The sequence below is a fragment of the Phocoena phocoena genome, chromosome 9 (genome assembly GCF_963924675.1).
Source record: "Phocoena phocoena chromosome 9, mPhoPho1.1, whole genome shotgun sequence".
NCBI classification, from domain to species: Eukaryota; Metazoa; Chordata; class Mammalia; order Artiodactyla; family Phocoenidae; genus Phocoena; species Phocoena phocoena.
Genome location: NC_089227.1, coordinates 30,201,884 through 30,226,077, shown reverse-complemented (window position 1 = coordinate 30,226,077; position 24,194 = coordinate 30,201,884). Strand labels below are relative to the sequence as shown.

General features: G+C 37.1%; 1 protein-coding gene and 1 pseudogene across 7 annotated transcripts in view; one reads left to right on the top strand and one right to left on the bottom strand.

Annotated features, from left to right (window-relative positions):
- Nucleotides 1-24,194, bottom strand: part of RUNDC3B (RUN domain containing 3B) — a 154,642-nt gene that overhangs the window by 100,768 nt on the left and 29,680 nt on the right. The window lies entirely within an intron of this gene.
- LOC136128603 (sugar phosphate exchanger 3 pseudogene) lies at nt 12,252-13,729 on the top strand (annotated as a pseudogene).

Genomic DNA, 24,194 nt, shown 5'->3' with positions numbered 1-24,194 from the left:
GTTATTTTTACATGGAGTAGGGTAAGAGGGAAGGCCAAAAAAGACTGGCAGTCCAAGAACACAAAAAGTATATATATACAGAAAGGGGTTAAATTAAGGAATCGTGCTAGAGGTTTATAATTTTCTTTCTATCTTTCCTTTTTTTAAAACATAGTAGAACATTAACAAGAATACAAACAAAGTTAAGTAGTCTACATGGCCAGTATGGGCTAAAATCTTAAAATGAAGAAAGAGGTTTTTCAAAAGGCATCAGAAAAACAAGAAATGATAAAGGCTATAAGCTTAGAAGTAAATAAAAGTTTAGGAATATGATTTTAATCAAAAAAGCTACATGAGGAATATGGAAATCTGAGTGACGCTTAAATTTTTCCAGTTACCTTTTTTGTTTTAACCACACTTGCTTTAGAGACTAAAGCTCTCTGTTTTTAGAATCTACATAGTTGTTTAGTTACTACCAAACCTTAAATTTACTATATTATATATAGGTTAATTTTATTTCCTATACAATTTAAGACACTGAACCAAATTTACCATGCTACATATAACCCTGGATGTTTCAAGAATTTTTTGAATATTATGATTTCCTGAGATACAAAATCTGCTGAAGGTTTCCTACATGTCCAAGTATATCATGGAAGTACATTCCAAGTTCAAAGTGGCCTTGTCCACTGTCTAAAAGCCAAACTTTGGTAACCGTCAGAGCCACTTTCTTATCTATTGTATCATATTTTTTTGGCCGGAGTAGGCGGGTTTTATTGGGTGAGTTGTGTTCTTATGTTACAACAGAAACAATTCAAGTCTCATTTTGTGTGCAAACCAAGAATCAAAAGTTGGAAAACCTTCAAAAATGAACAAAGAAAATTCAAAAGCCAAATGGATAGGTTTATCTTTACCCATTGTTTCTAAAAGTGTTATTACTACACTTCAAAAGGTGGCCTCATGGGGCGGTAACTGTTTATCATTTCAGTCAGGAAGAGCTTTGAGGTTCAAGCCAGTGTTCCTGAACAATGCTTAGGTATCATAACAGTTCAACTGGATTGGAGAAATTCTAAAATGTCAAGTCACAGGCGTTCTACCTTATTTTAAGAGTCTGAATCCAGATACTATCAGAGAAAAAAAACAAAAACAAAAAAGCCAAAAAAAACCAACCCAGAGCTTAGTACTCTGGGGCTCAAGAAGTAGGAATTTCTCAGAGTTCTGTTTTCCAGCAAATATTCACTATGTGCCTACCATATCCCAGGCACTGTTATAGAAATGTGGGATACATCAATGAACAAAACAGACAAAGATCTTTACCCTAACGAAGCTTACATTTTAGCAGAGGTAAAGGAATATAATAAACAATAATCATAATGAGTAAATCTCGCAATGTGTTAGAAGCTAAGACTTAAAAAAAAAAGTAGGACAGGGGCTTCCCTGGTGACGTAGCGGTTAAGAATCTGCCTGCCAATGCAGGGGACATGAGTTCTAGCCCTGGCCTGGGAGGATCCCACATGCTGCAGAGCAGCTGGGCCCGTGCACCACAGCTGCTGAGCCTGCGCTCCAGAGCCCGTGCTCTGCCACTAGAGAAACCACGACAAAGAGAAGCCCGCAGACCGCAATGAAGAGTAGCCCCTGCTCACCGCAACTAGAGAAAGCCCACACGCAGCAGCAAAGACCCAACACAGCCAAAAATAAAAACAAATAAATTAATTAATTAAAAAAAAAAAGTAGGACAGGGAAAAGAGGTCAGAAGTGCTTGGGGTGAAAGGAGGAAAGGTGAGTTATAATTTAAAATATACTGCTAAAGCAATTATACTCCAGTAAAGATATTAAAAAAATAAAATAAAATAAAATATACTGGAAGGGTTTAGGCTTCAATGAGCAGTTTTGAAACAGATGGGGAGTTAACCATTTGGATTATCTAGGAGAAGTGCAATGGTGCTCTATGACAGCAATTTGTCTGGTATAGTCAAGAAAAAGGAAAAGACCCATGAGGCTAGAGCACACCAATTTAAAAACAAAAAAAGGATTCTCTGTACATAAGTATAATGGGGAAACAATGTTTGGAATCAAGACGAAAATCTAAACTGAATGTGAGTCAGCAAGCCCAATGTTAGTAAGTATAATTAGCAGATTAATTCATAGGAAATTTGATACATTCAATAGCATGTCATTATATTTGGTCATTTTTTCTTCAATTAGTAGTGTATTGCTAATTGATAGGCTTTAGTCCTCTACGATACTCAGAAGATTTTTCATTTTAATCAGTTATTTTCCATGTAACCTTTACAAAATTCGCTACTGTATCCCATCCCCATACCACCTAGCTGAAGTTTACAAGATTGTTTCCTTTTTTTTTCAAGATTGTTTCTGATCACTTTACTGCTAAATTTCATATTTTTCTTAAACTGTCTGGTCTACAATACACTACTATAATCAAAGTCACAGATGACATTTTAAAAAATGAAATTTTATTTTAGACATTTGCTGTATTTTATAAGCATTTTAATGACTGTTAACTCTATGTGTAAATGATTGTTGAGATATTTTATACCACTATCTTGATTAGTTTTTTGGTGGACTGGAATATTTCAAATGTTCTTTCTTCCAGAAAAGTGATATCCTTCTTGATATTTACATATATCTTATGCTTAACATTTTTAAGGGAGATTAGAGTAATTTAATCAACAAAGAATTCAGTATGTGTGGGCAAGATTTTTTTTTTTTTTACAGGAAGCAGACTTTATTTCACAGCATTTACCAAAGTAGCATCCAGAGATGGTGAATAGACATAACATTTTCCTAGTGTCCAGAGATGGTGAATAGACATAAATATAACATTTTCCTTGAAAATAAGTTTAACAAATTTTTTAAAAGAATGATTAACGAGCTTCTTTTTTTAAATTGAAATATAGTTGATTTACAATATTGTGTTAATTTCTGCTGTACAGCAAAGTGATTCAGTTATACATACATACATTCTTTTTTTAATATTCTTTTCTATTACGGTTTATCATAGGATATTGAATACAGTTCCCTGTGCTGTACAGTAGGATCTTGTTGTTTATCCATTCTCTATATAATAGCTTACATCTGCTAACCCCAAACTCCCACTCCATCCCCTCCCCAATGCTCTCTCCCTTGGCAACCACAAGACTGTTCTCTATGTCTGTGAGTCTGTTTCTGATTCATAGATAAGTTCATTTGTATCATATTTTAAATTCCACACATAAGTGATATCATATGGTATTTGTCTTTCTCTTTCTGACTTAATTTAGTATGATAATTTCTTGCTGCATCCATGTTGCTGCAAATGCCATTATGTCGTTCTTTTTTTACAATTTATTTTTATTTTTTTCAATCTCCCATAAAAAATGAAATTTTAATTTTTATTTGAGGTACTTTTATACCTCTTTCTTGTGTGGAGCCTTCCCTGACCCATCCAAGCAGAAAGGATTATTCATCCTTTTGCACTACATCACCCTCATTAATAGTTCTACTATGACTCAACGACACTATTATACATCCTTATTTCTTAATGTATCCTCCCTTTGCCCTCCAAAACTGAGTTTCATGTGAAAGCATGCCTGATTAATCTTCGTATCACATCCCCTAGCACAGGGCCTACATGGACTGCTAAATAAGAGAATGAATGGGATAAAGAGAATAGGGTGTGTATGTGTGGAAAAGATTAGGGGAAAACGGAAAGAAGAGGAGGGCATTCGTACAATGTCAAATTTAAAGCATCTGCTCCAGAAAAAGTATAGGGAACTCACACTATGACTCATTTCCAAAGCAGAGGAAAAGTGAGTTACATTTAGCCAAGAAACATGTGAAGGGCTGATAGTAAAGGAATTTTCCTTGGGGTTTCCTTCTACTGTGCTTTATGAAAAACTACTCAACTTCCTAAAGTAAGTCGGGATCAATAAGGGGTAATTTTAAGTATTACAATGAAAGAGCGGGATCCTCGCCATTTTAATATGTTTTAATGGAAAGTGATAAAATTTGAGGGAGTTATAAATATATATTTTAACCTACAGTAAATTTACCGTTGGTATACAGTTCTATGATTTTTTTTAAATGCAAGCAGTCATGTGACCATGTCCATAAGACACGTAACAGTTCCAACCATCCAAAAAACCTCCTTCATGCTGCCACTATATAATCAACACCCCCAAACTCTAACCCCTGATAACCAGAGAAGTCTGATACAATAGTTCAGCTTTCTCTAGAATGTCATATAAATGGAAGCATACAGTATCTAACCTTAAGAGTTTCACTTCTCTCACTTAGCATAATACATTTAAGATTCACGCAGGTTGTTGTGTGTAGAAAGAAGTTTTTCCTTTTATCGCTCACTTTGTCCATTGTATGGATATATAACAGTTGGTTTATCTAGTCATCACATAAAGGACATTTGGGCTGTTTCCAGTTTTTAGTGATTATGAATAAGGCTGCTATGAACAGGTCTTTGTGTAAAGATAAGTTTCCATTTCTCTTGAGTAAAGGAGTGAGATTTCTGGGAAACTATTCTGCATTCCCACCAGTAACACATGAGAGTTCCAATTTCTCCACATCCCCACTAGAACTTGGTATAGGTATGCAGTAGGGCCTGATTGTGGTTTTAATTGCACTTCCCAAGTACCTAATGATATTGAGCACATTTTCATGTGTTTCCTTGCCATTTGTGTATTTTCACTGGTGAAGTATCTGTTCGAACCTTTTGCCCATTTTTAAATTGGGTTAGTTCTTTTCATAATATTACATGTTTATAGTTCTTGAGATATCCTGGACACAAGCCCTTTGTCAAATATGTGATTTGCAACTATTTTCTCCTAGCCTATGGCTTGTCTTACTCTCTTAACAATGTCTTCTGGAAGACAAAAGTTATTAATTTTGATGAGGTCAACACTTCATTATTTTTTGCTTTTATGGATTATGCTTCTATCGTTTTATCTAAAATCTGTTTGCCTAATTGAATGTAACAAAGATGTTTTATATTCTTAAGGTTTTTATACTTTTACATTTAGTCTATGATCCATTTTGAATTAATTCTTGTATGTGGTGTGAGGTAAGACTCATAGTTCATTTTTTGCATACAGTAATCCCATTGTTCCAGCACCATTTGCTGAAAAAGATTATCAATTCACCAGTGAATTGCCTTTTCATCTTAGCCAAAACCAATCAAGCATATTTGTGTGCCTCTATTTCTGGACTCTGTTCCATTCCACTGATCTATATGTAAAAGCTTTCACCAATAACACACTCTTTTAATCATTGTATCCTGACCATCTTGAAATCAGAGAGCTTGAGGGTCCAACTTTGTTCTTCCCTTGCGAAATTGTTTTGCCTTTTCTACTTACTTTGTTTAGCCATTTATAGAATCTGCTTGATATCTACAAAAAAACCTGCTAAGATCATGAAAGTGCATTGAATCTATCGATCAATACAGACATCTTAACAATGTTGAGTTTTAGAGGAATTATCTCGTCTAAAATGTCAATAGTACTAAGGTTGAGAAACCCTGCTGTAGACATCTGTAGATGCCTGCTACTGAATGTTTGTATCTTACTGAATGTTTGTGTCTCCCCAGTATTGAAACCTAATCCCCAAGATGATGGTATTTGGAAGTGGGGCGCTGAGGAGGTTATCACATCATAAGCCCTCATGAATGGGATTAGGGCCTTATAAAAGAGACCGAGAAAGAGCCCTCACTCCTTCCACCATGTGAAGACACAGCAAATTTCTGTTGTTTATAAGCCATCCAGTCTATGGTATTCTGTTAAAGTAATCCAAATGCACTAAGACCATTTAAGGAAGTTCTCTTCTCATACCTAGTTTACGGAGTAGTTTTATCATGAATTAATGCTTTTAGTCTGTTAATAAAATGAAATACATGAACTGATTTTCAAATACTGAAATGTCCTTGCATTCCAGGGCTTGATTTGTTAATATTTAATTGAGGATTCCAGTATCTATTTCCATGAGGGGTAGTGGTATACAGTTTCCTTTCCTTGTAATATTTTGTCTAGTTTTGCATCAGGCTAATGCTGACCTCATAAGATGAAGTGGGAAATATTCTCTTCCCTCCTATTTTCTGGTAAAGATTGAGTGGGATTATTATTATTTCTTTCTTAAGTCGTTGGTCACAATCAACAGTAAAACCATGAAGGCCTGGAGTTTCATTTGTTGGAAGGTTTTCAACTACCTGTTCAATCTCTTTAATAGATATAGGCCTAGTCAACTTATCTATTTCTTTGTAACTCTTGTTAGGATTTGTCTTTGAAGAAATTGGTCCATTTCATCCAAGTCAAATTTATGTTAAGAGCTGTTCATAGAATTTACTTATCCTTTGAATATAGGGTCTATAATGATATGTCTACTTTCATTCCTGATACTGGTAACTTGCGTCTTCTCTTTTTCTTGGTCACTCTAACTAGAGGTTTATGAATTTTATTGATGTTTAAAAAAAAACAGCCTTTCACACGATTGGTTTTATCTACTGTTTTTAATTTTACCAATTTCTGCTTTTATCTTTATTGTTTTGTTCTTTCCACTTGCTTTGGGTTTAGTTTTCTCATTTTTATAGTTTCTTAAGGTGGAATCTTAGCTTATTAACTTTAAACCTTTCTTCTTTTCTAACATAAGCTTTTAATGACTTAAATATGCCTCTAAGCACTGCTTTAACTGCATCCCATAAACTTGGATATGATGCATTTCATTTTTCATTTAGTTCAAAATACTTGCTAATTTTCCTTGAGACTTCCTCTTTGACCCATGAGTTACTTACAATTTTTCTTTAATTCCCAAATATTTGGTGATTTTTCAGATCTTTCTGTTCTCAATTTCTAGTTTAGGTCTGTTACAGTCAGAGAACATATTTTGAATTCTTTCAAATGTGTTAAGGTTGGTGTTATGGCTCAGAATAAGGTATTTTTCAATGTCCCATTTGCCCTTGAAAAGAACATACAACCTGCTGTTACTGGGTGGAGTGTTTTATTAATGTCAATTAAGTCAGTTGGTTAACAATGCTGTTCAGATCTCTTGTATTATTGATATTCTGTCTACTTGACCTACTGATTATCATGAGAAGAGTGCTGTAGTTGATAAGTACAACTGTGGATTTTTCTGTCTTTAATCTCCAGTCAGTTCTACCAGCTTTTGCTTTTTGAAACTCTGGGGTTTTTTTTTGTTTTTTTGTGGTACGTGGGCCTCTCACTGTTGTGGCCTGCTCCCACTGCAGAGCACAGGCTCCGGACGCGCAGGCTCAGTGGCCATGGCTCACGGGCCCAGCCGCTCCGCGGCATGTGGGATCTTCCTGGACCGGGGCACGTACCGTGTCCCCTGCATCGGCAGGTGGACTCTCAACCACTGCGCCACCAGGGAAGCCCTAAAGCTCTGTTTTATAAAAATATCTTTTTATATCTTTTACTTTTAAACTATCTGTATCACTATATTAAACGTTTTTTTAAAAAATTAACATTTTTTAATCCAAACAATCTCTTTTAATTGGTGTGTCTAGATGATTTATATTCAATGTAATTAATAATACAATTGGATTTAGGTCTACCATTTCATTGTTTTCCATTTATCCTTTATTCCCCCTGCCTTCTTTGGGTAATTTTAATATTTTCAGCATTCCATTTTAATTTATCTATTGGATTTTTACTGGATCTCTTAGCTGTTCCACAGTCATTGCTTTAGGGATTACAATGTAAAACCTAACCTTTGAGACTTTTGGGACAACATTAAATGCACCAACATTTGCATTATAGGGGTCCCAAAAGGAGAAGAGAAAGAGAGTGGGCCTGAGAAAATATTTGAAGAGATTATAGCCAAAAACTTGCCTAAAGTGAGAAAGGAAACACTCAGGACCAGGAAGTGCAGAGAGTCCCATACAGGATAAACCCAAGGAGGAACACACCAGGACACATGTTAATTAAAGTGACAAAAATTAAACACAAAGAAAAATATTAAAAGCAACATGGGAAAAGCAACAAATAACATACAAGGGAATCCCTATAAAGTTAACAGCTTATTTTTCAGCAGGAACTCTCCAGGCCAGAAGGGAGTGGCATGATATATTTAAAGTGCTAAAAGGGAAAAACCGACAACCAAGAAAACTCTACCCAGCAAGGCTCTCATTCAGATTCGATAGAGAAATCAAAAGCTTTATAGACAAGCAAAAGCTAAGAGAATTCAGCACTATCAAACCAGCTTTAGAACAAATGCTAAAGGAACTTCTGTAGGCAGGAAAAAAAAAAAAAGAGGCCATAACTAGAAACAAGAAAATCACAAATGTGAAAGCTCACCAGTAGAGGCAGCCATACAGTAAAAGTAGGAAATCATCCACACACAAATATGATATCAAAACCAACAGCCATCGTAAGAGGAGAGTACAAATGCAGGAACTGGGACATGCCTTTGAAATTAAGAGACCAGCAACTTAAAACAACCTTGTATATATATAGACTGCTATATCAAAACCTCACGGGAACTGGAAACCAAAAAACTACAATAGATACATACACACAAAAAAACCCCACCCAAACACAACACTAAAGACCATCATCAGATCACAAGAGAACAAAAAGAGGAACAGAAGAAAAAAGACCTACAGAAACAAATCCAAAACAATTAAGAAAATGGCAATAGCAACATACCTATCAATAATTACCTTAAATGTAAATGGATTAAATGCTTCAACCAAAATACACAGACTAGCTGAATGGATACAAAAACAAGACCCGTATATATGCTCTCAAGCCACCCACTTCACATCTAGAGACACACAGAGACTGAAAGTGAGGGGATGGAAAAAGGTATTCCATGTTAATGGAAATCACAAGAAAGAGTAGCAATACTTGTATCAGACAAAAGAGACTTTAAAATATTAAAATAAAGGTGTTACAGAGACAAGGAAGGACACTATATAATGGTTACAGGATCAGTCCAAGAAGAAGTTATAACAATTGTAAATATATATGCAACCAATATAGGAGCACCTCAATATATAAGGCAAATGCTAACGCCATAAAAGGGGAAATCAACAGTAACACAACAATAGTGGGGGATTTTACCAGCTAACAGCCATAAAAGGGGAAATCAACAGTAACACAGCAATAGTGGGGGATTTTAACAACCCATTTACACCAATGGACAGATCATCCATACAGAAAATCAATACGGAAACATAGGCCTTAAATGACACATTACATCAATGGACTTAACTGATATTTATAGAACATTCCATCCAAAAGCAGAATACACTTTCTTCTCAGATGCACATAGAACATTCTCCAGGATAGATCACATCTTGGGTCACAAATCAAGGCTTGGTAAATTTAAGAAAGTTGAAATCATACCAAGCATCTTTTCTGACCACAATGCTGTGAAATTAGAAATCAATTACAAGAAAAAAACTGTAAAAAGCACAAACACATGGAGGCTAAACAGTATGTTACTAAACAACCAATGGATCACTGAAGAAATCAAAGAGGATATTAAGAAATACCTAGAGAGGGCTCCTCTGGTGGCATAGTGGTTAAGAATCCACCTACCAATGAAGAGGACACGGGTTTGAGCCCTGGTCCAGCAAGATACCACATGCTGCAGAGCAACTAAGCCTATGCGCCACAACTACTGAGCCTGCGCTCTAGAGCCCGCAAGCCACAATTACTGAGCTCACATGCCACAACTACTGAAGCCCATATGCCTACAGCCCATGCTCCGCAACAAGAGAAGCCACCGCAATGAGAAGCCCGTGCACCGCAACAGAGAGCAGCCCCCACTTGCCACAACTAGAGAAAGCCCGCATACAACAACAAAGACCTAACACAGACAAAAATAAAATAAATACAATAAATAAAATTTTTAAAATACCTACAGACAAATGACAATGAACATACGATGATCCAAAACTTATGGCTCCTGGCAAAAGCAGTTCTAAGAGGGAAGTTTATAGCAATAAAGTCTTACCTCAGGAAACAGGAAAAATCTCAAATAAACAACCTAAACTCACACCTAAAACAACTAGAGAAATAAGAACAAACAAAACCCAAAGTTAGTAAAAGAAATAAAAAAGAACAGAGCAGAAATAAATGAAATAGAGACACAGAAAACAATAGAAAAGATCAATGAAACTAAAAGCTCATTCTTTGAAAAGATAAACAAAATTGATAAACCTTTAGCCAGACTCATCAAGGAAAACAAAGGAGGGGGCTCAAATCAACAAAATTAGAAACGAAAAAGGAGAAGTTACCAATGACACCACAGAAATGCAAAGGATCGTTAGAGACTACTACAAGCAACTATATACCAATAAAACAGACAGCCTAGAAGACATGGACAAATTCTTAGGAACATACAACCTTCCAAGACTGAGCCAGAAAGAAATAGAAAATATGAACGTTTCAAACACAAGTAATGAAATTGAAACTGTGATTAAAAATCTTCCAACAAACAAAAGTCCAGGACCAGACGGCTTCACAGGTGAATTCTATCAAACATTCAGAGAAGAGCTAACACCCATCCTTCTCAAACTCTTCCAAAAAATTGCAGAGGAAGGAACACTCCCAAGCTCACTCTATGAGGCCACCATCACCCTGATACCAAAATCAGACAAAGATACCACAAAAAAAGAAAATTACAGGCCACTATCACTGATGAACATAGATGCAAAAATCCTCAACAAAATACTAGCAAACCAAATCCAACAATACAGTAAAAGGATCATACACCATGGTCAAGTGGGATTTATCCCAGGGATGGAAGGATTTTTCAATATACACAAATCAAACAATGTGATACACCACATTGACAAACTGAAGAATAAAAACCATATGATCATATCAATAGATGCAGAAAAAGCTTCTGACAAAATTCAACATCCATTTATGATAAAAGCTCTCCAGAAAGTGGGCACAGAGGGAACCTACCTCAACATAATAAAGGCCATATACAACAAACTCACAGCTAACATCATTCTCAATGGTGAAAAACTGAAACCATTTCCTCTAAGATCAGCAACAAGACAAGGATGTCCACTCTTGTCATTTTTATTCAACATAATTTTGGAAGTCCTAGCCACAGCAATCAGAGAAGAAAAAGAAATAAAAGGAATCCACACTGGGAAAGAAGAAATAAAACTGTCAGTGTCTGCAGATGACATGATACTATAAATAGAAAATCCTAAAGATGCTACCAGAACACTACTAGAGCTCCTCAATGAATTTGGTAAAGTTGCAGGATACAAAATTAATACACATAAATCTCCTGCATTCCTATATACTAACAATGAAAGATCAGAAAGAGAAATTAAGGAAACAATCCCATTTACCAATGCATCTGAAGTCAGAAAGAGAAAAACAAATATCGTATACCACTGCATCAAGAAGAATAAAAAAACCTAGTAATAAACCTACCTAAGGAGGCAAAAGACTTGTATTCAGAAAACTGTAAGATGCTGATGAAAGAAATCAAAGATGACACAAACAGATGGAGAGATATACCATGTTCTTGGATTCGAAGAATATTGTGAAAATGACTATACTACCCTAAGCAATCTACAGATGCAATGCAATCTGTATCAGATTACCAATGGTATTGTTCACAGAACTAGAACTAAAAATTTTACAGTTTGTATGGAAACACAAAAGACCCTGAATAGCCAAAGCAATCTTGAGAAAGAAAAACGTAGCTGGTGGAATCAGCTAACTTCAGACTATACTACAAACCTACAGTAATCAACACAGTAAGGTACTGGCACAAAAAACAGAAATATAGATCAATGTACAATGCTGGAAGTCCAAAGATAAATCCACACACCTATGGTCACCTTATCTTTGATAAAGGAGGCAAGACTTTATAATGGAGAAAAGAGAGTCTCTTCAATAAGTGGTGCTGGGAAAACTAGAGAGCTACATGTAAAAGAATGAAATTAGAACACTCCCTAACACCATACACAAAAATAAACTCAAAATGGATCAAAGACCTAAATGTGAGGCCAGATACTATAAAAGTCTTAGAGGAAATCAGTCGGAACACTCTTTGACATAGATCACAGCAATATCTTTTTGGATCTACCTCCTAGAGTAATGAAAATGAAAACAAAAACAAACATGTGAGTGGCGGGGTTGCAGGCGCAGTGGAGTGAGCAGAGCAGCCGGCTGGAGCATGACGACTACTGCAGGACTCGGAAAGAAGAAACGATGTAAACCATTCATTATCCAGACTTTAAGGTCAAGGTGAGAAGGAAGGTCAGGAGGAACATGGCCTGGCCAAATATTTTTCAAAGAGGAACTTTGCTCTCCCGGTTCAGCCATCATCATGTGCTCATGTTCCTGCTCACCTTCTTCAGTTACTCGTTGCTCCATGCATCAAGAAAAACACTTAGCAATGTCAAAGTCAGTATCTCTAAGCAGTGGACCCCAAGTGCTTTTAACAAGTCAACTGAACTGCCTGTAGAGATCTGGAGCAGCAATCTTTTGTTTCCCAGTGCAGAGGAAGCCATTCTTTTCCTCGGAACACTCGACACCGTTTTCCTCTCCTACGCTGTGGGCCTTTTCATCAGCAGTATCGTCGGGGATCAGCTTAATTTGTGATGGGTTCTGTCTTTTGGCATGTGCTCCTCTGCATTAGTGGTGTTTGTCTCTGGTACTCTCACAGAATGGCTGCATTTCTACAACAAGGGGCTGTACTGCAGCCTGTGGATCGTGAATGGCCTGCTGCAGTCCACTGGTTGGCCCTGTGTGGTTACTGTTATGCGCAAATGGTTTGGGAAAGCTGGACAAGGAGTTGTTTTTGGTCTCTGGAGTGCCTGTGCCTCAGTGGGCAATATTTTGGGACCGTGTCTAGCTTCTTCTGTTCTGCAGTATGGTTATGAGTATGGCTTTGTGGTGACAGCGGCTGTGCAGTTTGCTGGTGGGATCATCATCTTCTTTAGACTCCTGGTGTCACCCAAAGAAATTGGTCTCCCAGGTATTGAGGCAGAAGATTTTGAAGAAGATTTGCACAGGCCATTAATTAATGGTGCTGAAAATGAAGATGAAGCTGATCCTAATTATCCAATCCAAGAAGGCAAGTCTGTTACCCAAGTCAAGGCGATAAGGTTTTACCAAGCTTGTTGCCTTCCCGGAGTTATAGCATATTCACTGGCCTGTGCCTGCTTGAAGTTAGTGAATTACTCCTTCTTCTTCTGGTTGCCCTTTTATCCGAGTAATAACTTCGGATGGAAGGAGGCTGAAGCCGACAAGCTGTCCATTTGATACAATGTTGGAGGAATTACAGGTGGAACTCTGCAAGGCTTCATCTCTTATGTGCTACAGAAGAGAGCCCCGGTGTTAGCTCTCAGTCTGCTTCTGGCAGTCGGGTCCCTCGTTGGATGTAGTCATTCTCCAAACAATAAGTCTATCAATGCACTTCTGACGGCTGTCACAGGATTTTTTATTGGTGGACCTTCTAATATGATTAGCTCTGCTATTTCTGAGGACCTGGGTCATCAAGAGCTGATCCAAGGGAGCAGTGAGGCTTTGGCAATCATCACAGAATAGCTGATGGAACTGGGAGCACTGGAGCTGCAGTGAGCCAGTATTTAGTGTCTTTGATCCAGGACAACCCAGGATGGACGTGGGTTTTCTACTTTTTCATTCTTATGACAATTTGCACAGTTCTATTTATTTCACCATTAATAGTGAGGGAAATATGCTATCTTATGCAAGGACGACAAGCTCGCATATTGAGTGAGTGACCAGTGCCCACAAAAGAACAAGAAAAATAGGAGACACATCAGGACTATTCCTTTTCATTCACCTTATTTTGGGGTTGTCTTAAGAGCTCCAACATAACCTCAGACTGTCAAGCCTCTTTCAACAGTGTCAGCCACCGTAGATGCTGGCCAAAGTGAAGGCTGGGTTGTTTTTCTACACTACAGGAATAATTAATGATTTTTATTGCTGTTCTTTCCTGAATGTACTGAATGGCCTATGAATCTGCCAGTGTCTTTGGTGGCCTGTGAAGGTTTATCCTTTTAACCGTAAATGCTGTATTGGACTCAGACCCTAGCTCTCCAGCCTGGAAAGCCAAGTGACCACGAGGCATTCATGCATGGTTTGTACCAACGACATGCTCCACGAATAGAAAGGATCGTTGCATTTTGCTTGGTCACGAGTTTGCAGAGAGTGGCTCATCTCTGACGCATCAAATCCGGATAAAGCACTCCAGCCAGGTCCAGCGTAAGCATGCCTTGGACAGAGAATCCCTTTGTTAACCACAGTGGGGGAAAAAATCACACTACATGCTGATTGGCTCTCACTCTGTATCTGCTGTAAAGTCATTCAGCTCCAGAAGCAGAAATACCTTCAAATGATTGCCAACTTGCTCTCCTCCGTCTTCATTCAGAATTCCCTTTGACTCCTGGAAGTCTTTAGTCTTCCTTTCAAGGACCATAATGTACCTCAACTGTGAACATTCCAGTGTGTAACTTACAACCAAAGTACTCAACCCCAGATTTGTTCTCTGGGAACTTTAGGATCCACTAGGAAGGTAATTGGCTTAGCCCTATTTTCAGAGGATTGATCTGTGTCACAACCGGGTTCCTTGCGTTACCTCAGCTGAAGACTAGAATTAGAGAAAGAAGAAAGACCTTTTGGCCCTGTAAGCGTTAAGTATGTGACACTGAATCACATTAATGGATTACTAAGGCCTGAGGCATATCTAGGTATCTATTCTTTAGAAGTTTGTAGAATATATGTCTTCAAAGCTGTGAATTTTTTACTAATTATCAATATTTTAAGGTCATACTGTATATATATTTTAAATTATGGAAATTAACAGGCGAAAAATGTTCAATTTTGAGGACTGCCTAATTTGCATTGGGTTACGGAATATTTTTCAACCTCTTGCTCTATATTCTTAAATGTGGTGTGTTTATGAACTTGCTAATTTATTTAATCAAGCAGATTCCCAATCAGTTAATTGCTCATTACTGACAAAAAGGGAAAATACAAAACACAGAAAGGGAAAATAAACTGACTTTTATAATAAAAAAAACTAAAAAACAAATGTGACCTAATTAAACTTAAGAACTTTTGCACAGCAAAGGAAACCATAAACAAAATGAAAAGACAACCCACAAAATGGGAGAAAATATTTGCAAATAAAGCGACCTACAAGGGATTAATCTCCAAAATATACAAAATACATTCATGCAGCTCAATATAAAAACAAACAACTCAATCAAAAAATAGGTGGAAGATCTAAATAGACGTTTCTCCAAAGAAGACATACAGATGGCCAAAAAGCACGTGAAAAGATGCTCAACATCACTAATTATCAGAGAAATGCAAATCAAAACTACAATAAGGGGCTTCCCTGGTGGCGCAGTGATTAAGAATCCGCCTGCCAATGCAGGGGACACAGGTTCGAGCCCTGGTCCGGGAAGATCCCACGTGCCGTGGAGAAACTAAGCCCATGCGCCACAACTACTGAGCCTGTGCTCTAGAGCCCAGGAGCCACAACTCCTGAAGCCCGGGCGCCTAGAGCCCATACTCTACAACAAGAGAAGCCACCACAATGAGAAGCCCATGCACCGCAACAAAGAGTAGCCCCTGCTCACCGCAACTAGAGAAAGCCCGCGCACAGCAACAAAGACCTAATGTAGCCAAAAATAATAAATAAATAAATAATTTTAAATACCTTAAAAAAAAAAACTACAATGAGGTATCACCTCACACCAGTCAGAATGACCATCATCAAAAAATCTACAAACAATAAATGCTGGAGAGGGTGTGGAGAAAAGAGAACTCTCTACACTGTTGGTGGGAATGTAAGTTGGTACAATCACTATGGAGAACAGTATGGGGGTTCCTTAAAAAACTAAAAATAGAACTACCATATGATCCAGCAATCCCACTCCTGGGCATCTACCCAGAGAAAACCGTAATTCGAAAAGATAACATGCACCCCAGTGTTCACTGCAGCCCTATTTACAATAGTCAAGACATGGAAGTAACCTAAATGTCCACTGACAGAGAAACGGATAAAGAAGATGTAGTACATATATACAATGGAATATTACTCAGGCATAAAAAAGAACAAAATAACGCTATTTGCAGCAACATGGATGGACCTAGAGATTATCATACTACGTGAAGTAAATCAGACAGAAAAAGACAAATATCATATGATATCACTTATATGTGGAATCTAATAAAAAATACAAGTGAGCTTATTCACAAAACAGAAACAGACTCACAGATCTTGAAATCAAACTTATGGTACAAAAGGGGAAGTGTCGGGGGAAGTGATAAATTAGGAGATCGGGATTAACATAAACACACTACTATATATAAAACAGATAATAAGGACCTACTGTATAGCACAGGGAACTCGACTCAATATTCTGTAATAACCTATATGGGAAAAGAACGGATATATGTATACATATAACATTCACTTTGCTGTACACCTGAAACTAACACAACATTGTAAATCAACTATACTCCAATTAAAAAAAAGCTAACCTTTAACAGTCTACTTAGAGTTAATATTTTACCATTTCAAGTAAAATATATGACCACATAGGTCCCTTTACTTTCTCCTCTTTGTTTTAAATGTCATTTACATTATATATGCAAACACTGAAACCTCTCAAGAAATGCTGTAATTTTTGCTTTCAACAGTTATATTTTAAAAATCTTGAAGGAAAAAAATCTGCTATATTTTCTCAGATATTTACCATTTCTGTTGCTCTTTCCTCATTCACAAAGTTCTAAGTTTCCTCGGTATCATCTCCTTTTAGTCTGAAGAACTTTAGTTAGCACTTCTTTTAGACCAGGTCTACTAGTAACAATTCTTACTTTTCCTTCATCTGAGTATTTCTTTATTTTGCCTTCATCTCTGAGGTATGTTTTCACTGCATACAGAATTCTGAGTTGGCAGTTCTTTGCTTTCAGAATTTTAAGATGTTCTTCTACTCTCTTCTGCGGTTCCTGATGAAAAACCTATAGTCATTTGAATTGTTCCTCCCTGTACATAATGTACTATATTTCTCTGTCTGCTTTCGAGATTTTCTATCTTTTATTTTCAGAAGTTTAGTTATGATGTATCTCGGAGTGCTTAACTTTGAGTTTACCTTTTCAGAAGTTTGCTAAGCTTCTTGGACCAATAAGTTTATTCCTTTCCCAGATCCAGGAACTTATAGCTTTATTTTTTTTTAACGTATTTTCTGCACCAATCTCTTGCCCCTCTCCTTCTGGGATTCCAATGATGCAAACATTATATCTTCTGCTATTGTCCAACAGGTCCCTGAGGCTCTGGTTCTTCAGTTTGGATAATTTCTATTGATCTATTTTCAAATTCATACACAGCTCTATTATCTCCACTCTGCTATAGAACCCCACCTAGTAAATGTTTTATTTCAGATATTTTGCTTTTATGTTCTGAAATTTCCACGTGGTCCTTTATGAGGTTTTTATTTCTCAATTCAGAACTTCTATCTTTCTATTCATTTCAAGAATATTTACCTTACATCATGGAGCATGGTTTTAATGGTTGATTTAACATCTTTGCCTGATAACTTATCTCGGGATTGGCATCTTTGATTGTCTTTTCCTCTGACAACTGGTCATATTTTCCTGGTTCTTTATATACGAAGTAACTTTAAGTTTTATACTGGATGTTTTAAATATTATCTTGAGACTCTAAATCCTATTAAAATCCCTAAAGTATGCTGATTTTTGTTTTGTTTTGGGTTATCTGGTAGGCAATCGACCCAGTTAGATTCAGAGAGCCAAGTTCTTTCTTGCTTTATGTGGGCAGTGGTTACAATTTAAGTTCAGTTTGTAAAGCCTGAGCTATGCTTCTTTGGGCCTTACCGATATATATGCCGCTCTGGGATTTGGGTGGTGGTTTGTATCCTAGCTCAGTCCTCACATTCTTGCGTGTGAGGCCAGAACTTATGCTGGTCATTACATACAGAATTAGGGCATTCCCCTTTCCAGGGCTCTCTTCCCTGATAGACTCCAGCCCCCAGATCCTTCCTTTTCCTGCAACATTAATGTAAATAAAAAGTTTTAGAGTTTTAACCTCTCACACTACAGCACAATCCTGGGCAACTCAAGCTGCTCTTGGGGGAAAGCAGCAAGAAAAAAGAGAAAAAATGGGAAGCCTCAATACTCTCTGGCTCACAGAGGGACCTTTTCCAGATACTCTGGCCAAAAAGAGAAGGTTACTGTTGGAGTCTTTGCTGTCTGCATCCATAGCACAATTAAAGACAAAGGGCCCCTCAGGTTAAGGCTGAGGATATAGGAGGGAAAAAAATACAAAGGACACTCATTCCTATGATGGTTCTTCTTCCAATTTTGATCTCTCTCCCCAACCTGGCTGCTATTGTTTACTTTCCAAAGTATATAAGTAGTTGCTTTTTGCATTCTGTCCAGAGTTTTTAACTGCAATCGGTAGAAGACTGCTGTGGGCTGAACTGATTCCCCCCAAAGTCTTATGTTGAAACCCTAACACCCAATGTGACTATATGTGGAGATAGGGCCTATAAGGAGGCAATTAATGTTAAATGAGGTCATAAGGGTAGGGTCCTGATCCTGTAGGATTAGTGTCCTTATAAGAAGGGACACCACAAAGCACTCTCATTCTCTTTCTCTCTGCCGTCTGAGGACACAGCAAGAAGGCAACCATCTACAAGCCAGGAAAAGAGCTCTCACCAGAATCTCAATCAGCCAGCACCTTGGTCTTGGACTTGCCAAGTTCCAGAACTGTGAGAAATAAATTTATGTTGTTTAAGCCACCCAGTCTGTGGCATTTTGTCCTGTCAGCCCAAGCATGCTAAGACAGAGAGTTAGAGTAGTAGTGGAATTACTCCACCTTCTCTAGCATCATAAGTTGAGTTAACTTTTTGAAGGCTATAGTATGGTAAAGTGTACGGCATACTAAAAGACATAAGATAAACAGAACCCATGCTGTCTGAAAAAGGATACAGTAGAAAAATCAGGCAAGTTTTCTTAGGAAAATTTCCAGAGCTAAGAAAATTGAAATGGAGAGTTTAGAACGCAGTAATACATAGAAGAGGAAGGAGAAAATCCACCTATAGGAAAAACTTATTAGGAACTGGCTAGAAGGGAATAAAGAAGAAACAGAAGAGCGCCACTGAAGTGGAAATTGAAATGGTTACTCAAGTAATAGTTTCAGTGGGTAATAACCAGAAATAGACCTCAATGTCAAGTAGAAAAAAACCTTATATCTACAGGAACAAAAAAGTATTTAAAAGCCAGGGCTAGAGGATGGAAATGGGTGAATTTATGTATAAAAAGGGAAATAGGAAAAAGGATCTAAACTTAAAAATATATATAATACATTATATACTGTATTACCTAAATATGAATATAATGTAGTGATTATATATTACTACAGCATTGTGATATATAATATACAGATATATACACCTGAGTATTTTTTAATTAAAAAAAATTTTTAATTACATGACAATAGAAACTATCTAAAAGGAAATAATGAATACTTACTATTGGTGCCAGACTTGTTTTACCTCAACATTATACACTTTGACCATTAAGTTTAACTGTTCACTCAAATCAACAACAAAGGGCAATGATAATTTTCAAAGAAAAGAAGAGAAAGTTTTAGAACTCTCTTTAGCAGTAGCAAGAATTTGCCTTTCAAGTGGGAAACATTTAATTATAGGAAAATCTTTCCTCCCAACACAAAACAAAAGGAAATTAGAAATGCTGGATAAAATATAATAGATACACTTTTAAACATAGCAAGCATACGAAAAACCCCACAGAAATACTTAAGAGGCCAAAAATGAAAAATAAACAGAAAATAAGGGAATTTACAAAAACCCTAAAACTGAATGCATCAAATAGACTCAAAATACAGACAGCAAAAAGAGACATATCTACCAGAATAACCTGATAAATCCATCAGAATAATAAAATAGTTCAAAATTTCTAGGTTATTAACAGATCAAACTGACAAAAATGTGACTAGCATTTGAAAAACGTAATCAACAGTTAGAGAATACACATTCTTCTCAATATGGAACATTTATTAAAACTAATCATAAACGAGGCCATTAAGCAAATCTTACAAAGTCCAAAAAAATCTGCCATACAGAACAAATTCTCTGACCATAATTCAATTAACATAGAAGTAAAAATGAAAAGCTAAAAGCTCCTATTTTCAAAAACATTAAAACTAAACTTCCAAATAACACTAAGCCAAAGAAGAAATAATCATGAAAAGTAGAAATTACTTAAAAATGAATATTAGTAAACATAATACATATCCAAACTTGTATATGTAACCAAAGCAGTATTTGGAGAGAAGGAAATCAACAAAGCCAAACATTAATTATTTGAAAGACTAATAAAATGAACAAATCTCTGGCAATAGTGCTCATGAAAAAAGAGAAAATAACTAATAATCAATATTAGGGACGCAAAAGGGGACATCTGTGTAGAAAATAATACCAGGTATTCAGTAATGGAGCTTTTGTTTCGTTCTTTAACAGCAGACTGAATTAAATGCAGATGGCCCTCTGCATCCACGGATTCAACCAACCATGAATGGAAGAAAAAATTTTTTTAATTCCAGACAGTTCCAAAAAGCAAAACTTGAATTTGCCAGGTGCTGGCAATTATCTACATAGCATTTACATTGTATTAAGTATTACAAGTAATCTAGAGATGATTCAAACTCTATGGGAGGATGTGCGTAGGTTATATGCAAATGCTACACCACTTTATATAAGGGACTTGCGCATCTGCGGATTTTGGTATCCAGGGGGTCCAGGAACCAATCCTCCATGGATATTGATAGAACAACTGTATACCATATCCTTCAGAGGAGGGGGACAGCTGGCAAACAATGAGGGTAGGGAGTGGGTTTTTTCTAACAAGCAGAATCTTAGCTTTTAACAATGCCATAAGGATGAATATGTGACTTATCTTTAGATCTCTTCAGTGAGCTTTGACTTTTTTGAACCATTCACAGTTGAATTCATCTACTTTAAGTGTGTCACACTGAAATGAAAAATGGCAACTCACTAGAGAGTAAATAATTAAGAGGATATAGAAGAAATTGACAACTGTAGAACAGAACATAGAATAGAGAAATCAACAACCTAAACAGACCTATAAGCATTAAAGAAGGTAAATTAGCTGTTAAAGTGCACTTGTGCATGCACACCACCCCGCCCTGCTTGACCCAGTTTTTATTGGCAAATTCTCCCTAACAGACGATTCCAAGCTCATGCAAAATTCTTCCGAAGAATAATAAAAGATAAAACACCTTCATTTGTTTAATGAGGTGATATAATCTTGATAACAAAAACCAAAACAAGTACCAAACAGAAAAATGACAAATTTTGCTCATAAACTCAGAATCAAAACTAAATCCTAAATAAAGTATACTAAAACAATACACGAGGTTCAAGTTAGATTTTCCCCAAGTATATATGCATGAATTAACATTAGAAAAACTATTGATGCAATTCTTCACATTACAAAATTAAAGGAGACTGCTGGTTCTGGAAAAGATAAAGTAGATGTACTCTCCTCCGGTTAAATACAACCAAAAACCCTGGATATTATATGCAAAAGAAAACATAAGAAGATTCTGAAGGTGGAGAATAAAAGGAAGATTGTCTAGAGACCCTGGAACTCAAGAAATGACACAGCAGTTAAGTCCCTTTGCCTTGTCTATCCCAGACTGTGTGCTGGACAAAGCAGCAACCTGAAACAACAGACATGCCTTTTCCTCTTGAGTTTTCTAAATTAAATTTGATGGTGGAAACAAAAATTATAACACTAATTCTAAATGTATGTAGGGGAAATATCTAAAACAATTATAAATGGGGGAGAGTAATGTCTATGAAGAAAGGTAAGGTTTTTAAATTTCAGTCTGGAAAATGATGACACTAACAGACTGTGACAAGTTATGTATATATAATGTAATACCTAGAGCAACCACTAAAAAGTATACACAAAGAAATACACTCAAAAAGACTAGAGATGAATAAAAATGGAATTCTAAAAAATTTTCAAGTAACTCACAGGAAAATAGGAAAAAGGAAACAGAGAAACCAAAACCAGAGGAAACAGAAAACTACAAAATAAAATGGAAAGCCTGTTGTATTTACCCACATTCTTGTTTACCATGTTCTTCCTTCCTTTTAAAAGTTCCTTCTTTTATGACTCACTCCTGCTTAAAGAGGGTTCTTTAGCCACAGTTTTAGAGTAAGTCTGCTGGCTTAGTTTTCCATCATCTGAGAATGTCTAGATATTCCCTTTATTACCGAAGGTTAATTCTGCTGGATATAGGATTCTGTGTGGACATTTTACTTTCAGCAGTTGACAGAAATGCTTCCATGGTTTCTAATGAGAAATCTGCTATCATTCAAATCGTTTTTCCCTTATAGACAAGGTATCATTTCCCTCTGGCTACTTTTCAACATTTTCTCTGTCTTTATTTCTAAAAAGTTTAATTATAATGTGCTGTGGCATGTATTTCTTTGGATTTACTCGGTGATCCACTTAGGTTCTTGAATCTGTATGTTTACCTCTCTTGCCAAATTTGAGAAAATTTCAGCCATTATTTCTTTGAGTACATTTTCAGTCTTTTCCTCTTTCACCTCTCCTTTGAGGACTCTGACGACAGCAATTTTAGATCTTTTGTTACGGTCCCACAGATCCCTGAGGCTTTCTTTCTTTTTTTTTTTTTTTTCAGTCTCTTATTTCTAATTTTAGATTATTTTGAGTCTCTGTTATTTGATTAGGAAATTTCTATTGTTTTGTCTTCCAGTTCACTGATTCTTTCTTCTTTCCCCTCCATTTTCCTGTTGAACCTATCCACTGAGCTTTTTAATTTAGTTTTGTACTTTTCCATATCAAAAGTTCCATTTGCTTCTTCTTTTTACCTTCTATTTCTTTGCTGAGGTTTTCTACATTTTCACTTGTTTCAAGTGTCTTTGGAATTGCTCAGTGAAGCATTTTTATCATGACTGATTTGTGACCTTTGTCAGTAATTCTACCACCTTTTATCATTTCAGTGTTGACATCTATTGTCTTTTGTTACGCAACTTGTGATCTTCCTGGTTCTTGGTATGAAAAGTGATCTTCAAATGAAAGCTGGATATGTTCATACTATGTTATGAGACTATGACCTTATTTAAACCTTCTATTTATTTGTTTGTTTTAAATAATTAATTTATTTATTTTTGGCTGCGTTGGGTCTTCATTGCTTCATGCAGGCTTTCTCTAGTTGTGGAGAGCGGGGACCACTCTTTGTTGTGGTGCGCAGGCTTCTCATTGCAGTGGCTTCTCTTGTTGCAGAGCATGGGCTCTATGTGCGTGGGCTTCAGTAGTTGGGGCAAGCAGGCTCAGGAGTTGTGGCTCACAGGCCCTAGAGCGCAGGCTCAGTACTTGTGGCACACGAGCTTAGTTGTTCCGCAGCGTGTGGGATCCTCCCGGAGCAGGGATTGAACCCGTGTGCCCTGCATTGGCAGGCGGATTCTTAACGACTGCATCATCAGGGAAGTCCCTAAACCTTCTGTTTTAACTGGCTTTCTATGACACTGCTCCATCAGGGGAAGGTCGGAGGGTGGAGGGCACCACATTTCATTACTGGCAAGTGGAGGGAGAAGTCCAAGTTTCCCGGTTGGCCTTCACTGACACTTGAAGGAGGGGTCCTCATTACCGCTGGGTGGAGGTGGGAGTACAGGCTGACTGACAATGCACTGAGGGCAGCCTTGTCACCTGCTGGGTGATGGTCAAAGATATAACTCTCCAATACACCTCTTCTGACACAACCTCATTACTGCTGGGTGGGGATGAAAGTCCAGGCTCTCCACTGACACACTGTGGGGGTAGGTGGGAAGAGAAGACTCACAACCACCGAAAAGGGAAGAAGTGCCAGCTCTCTGCTTGGTCTTTCTTGATACCACACTGTGGTGGTGTTGAGGTACCCTGTTACAATCTCATGAGGGTGGACTTCTAGGTTCTCCATTCAGCCTCTTCAGGCCTGGCTAGGGGTAGTGCCACACTTTTTCTGTGGTATTTGACTAAACTAGAACAGATACTGTCTAAAAGTGTTCTGTCTTGCCAGGCTGTTCTATTCCTGGTCCTTTCGCTAGAAAGAGCAGGTCCTTGTCAGACTGCGTGTTTGTGTGTGTGTACATGCGC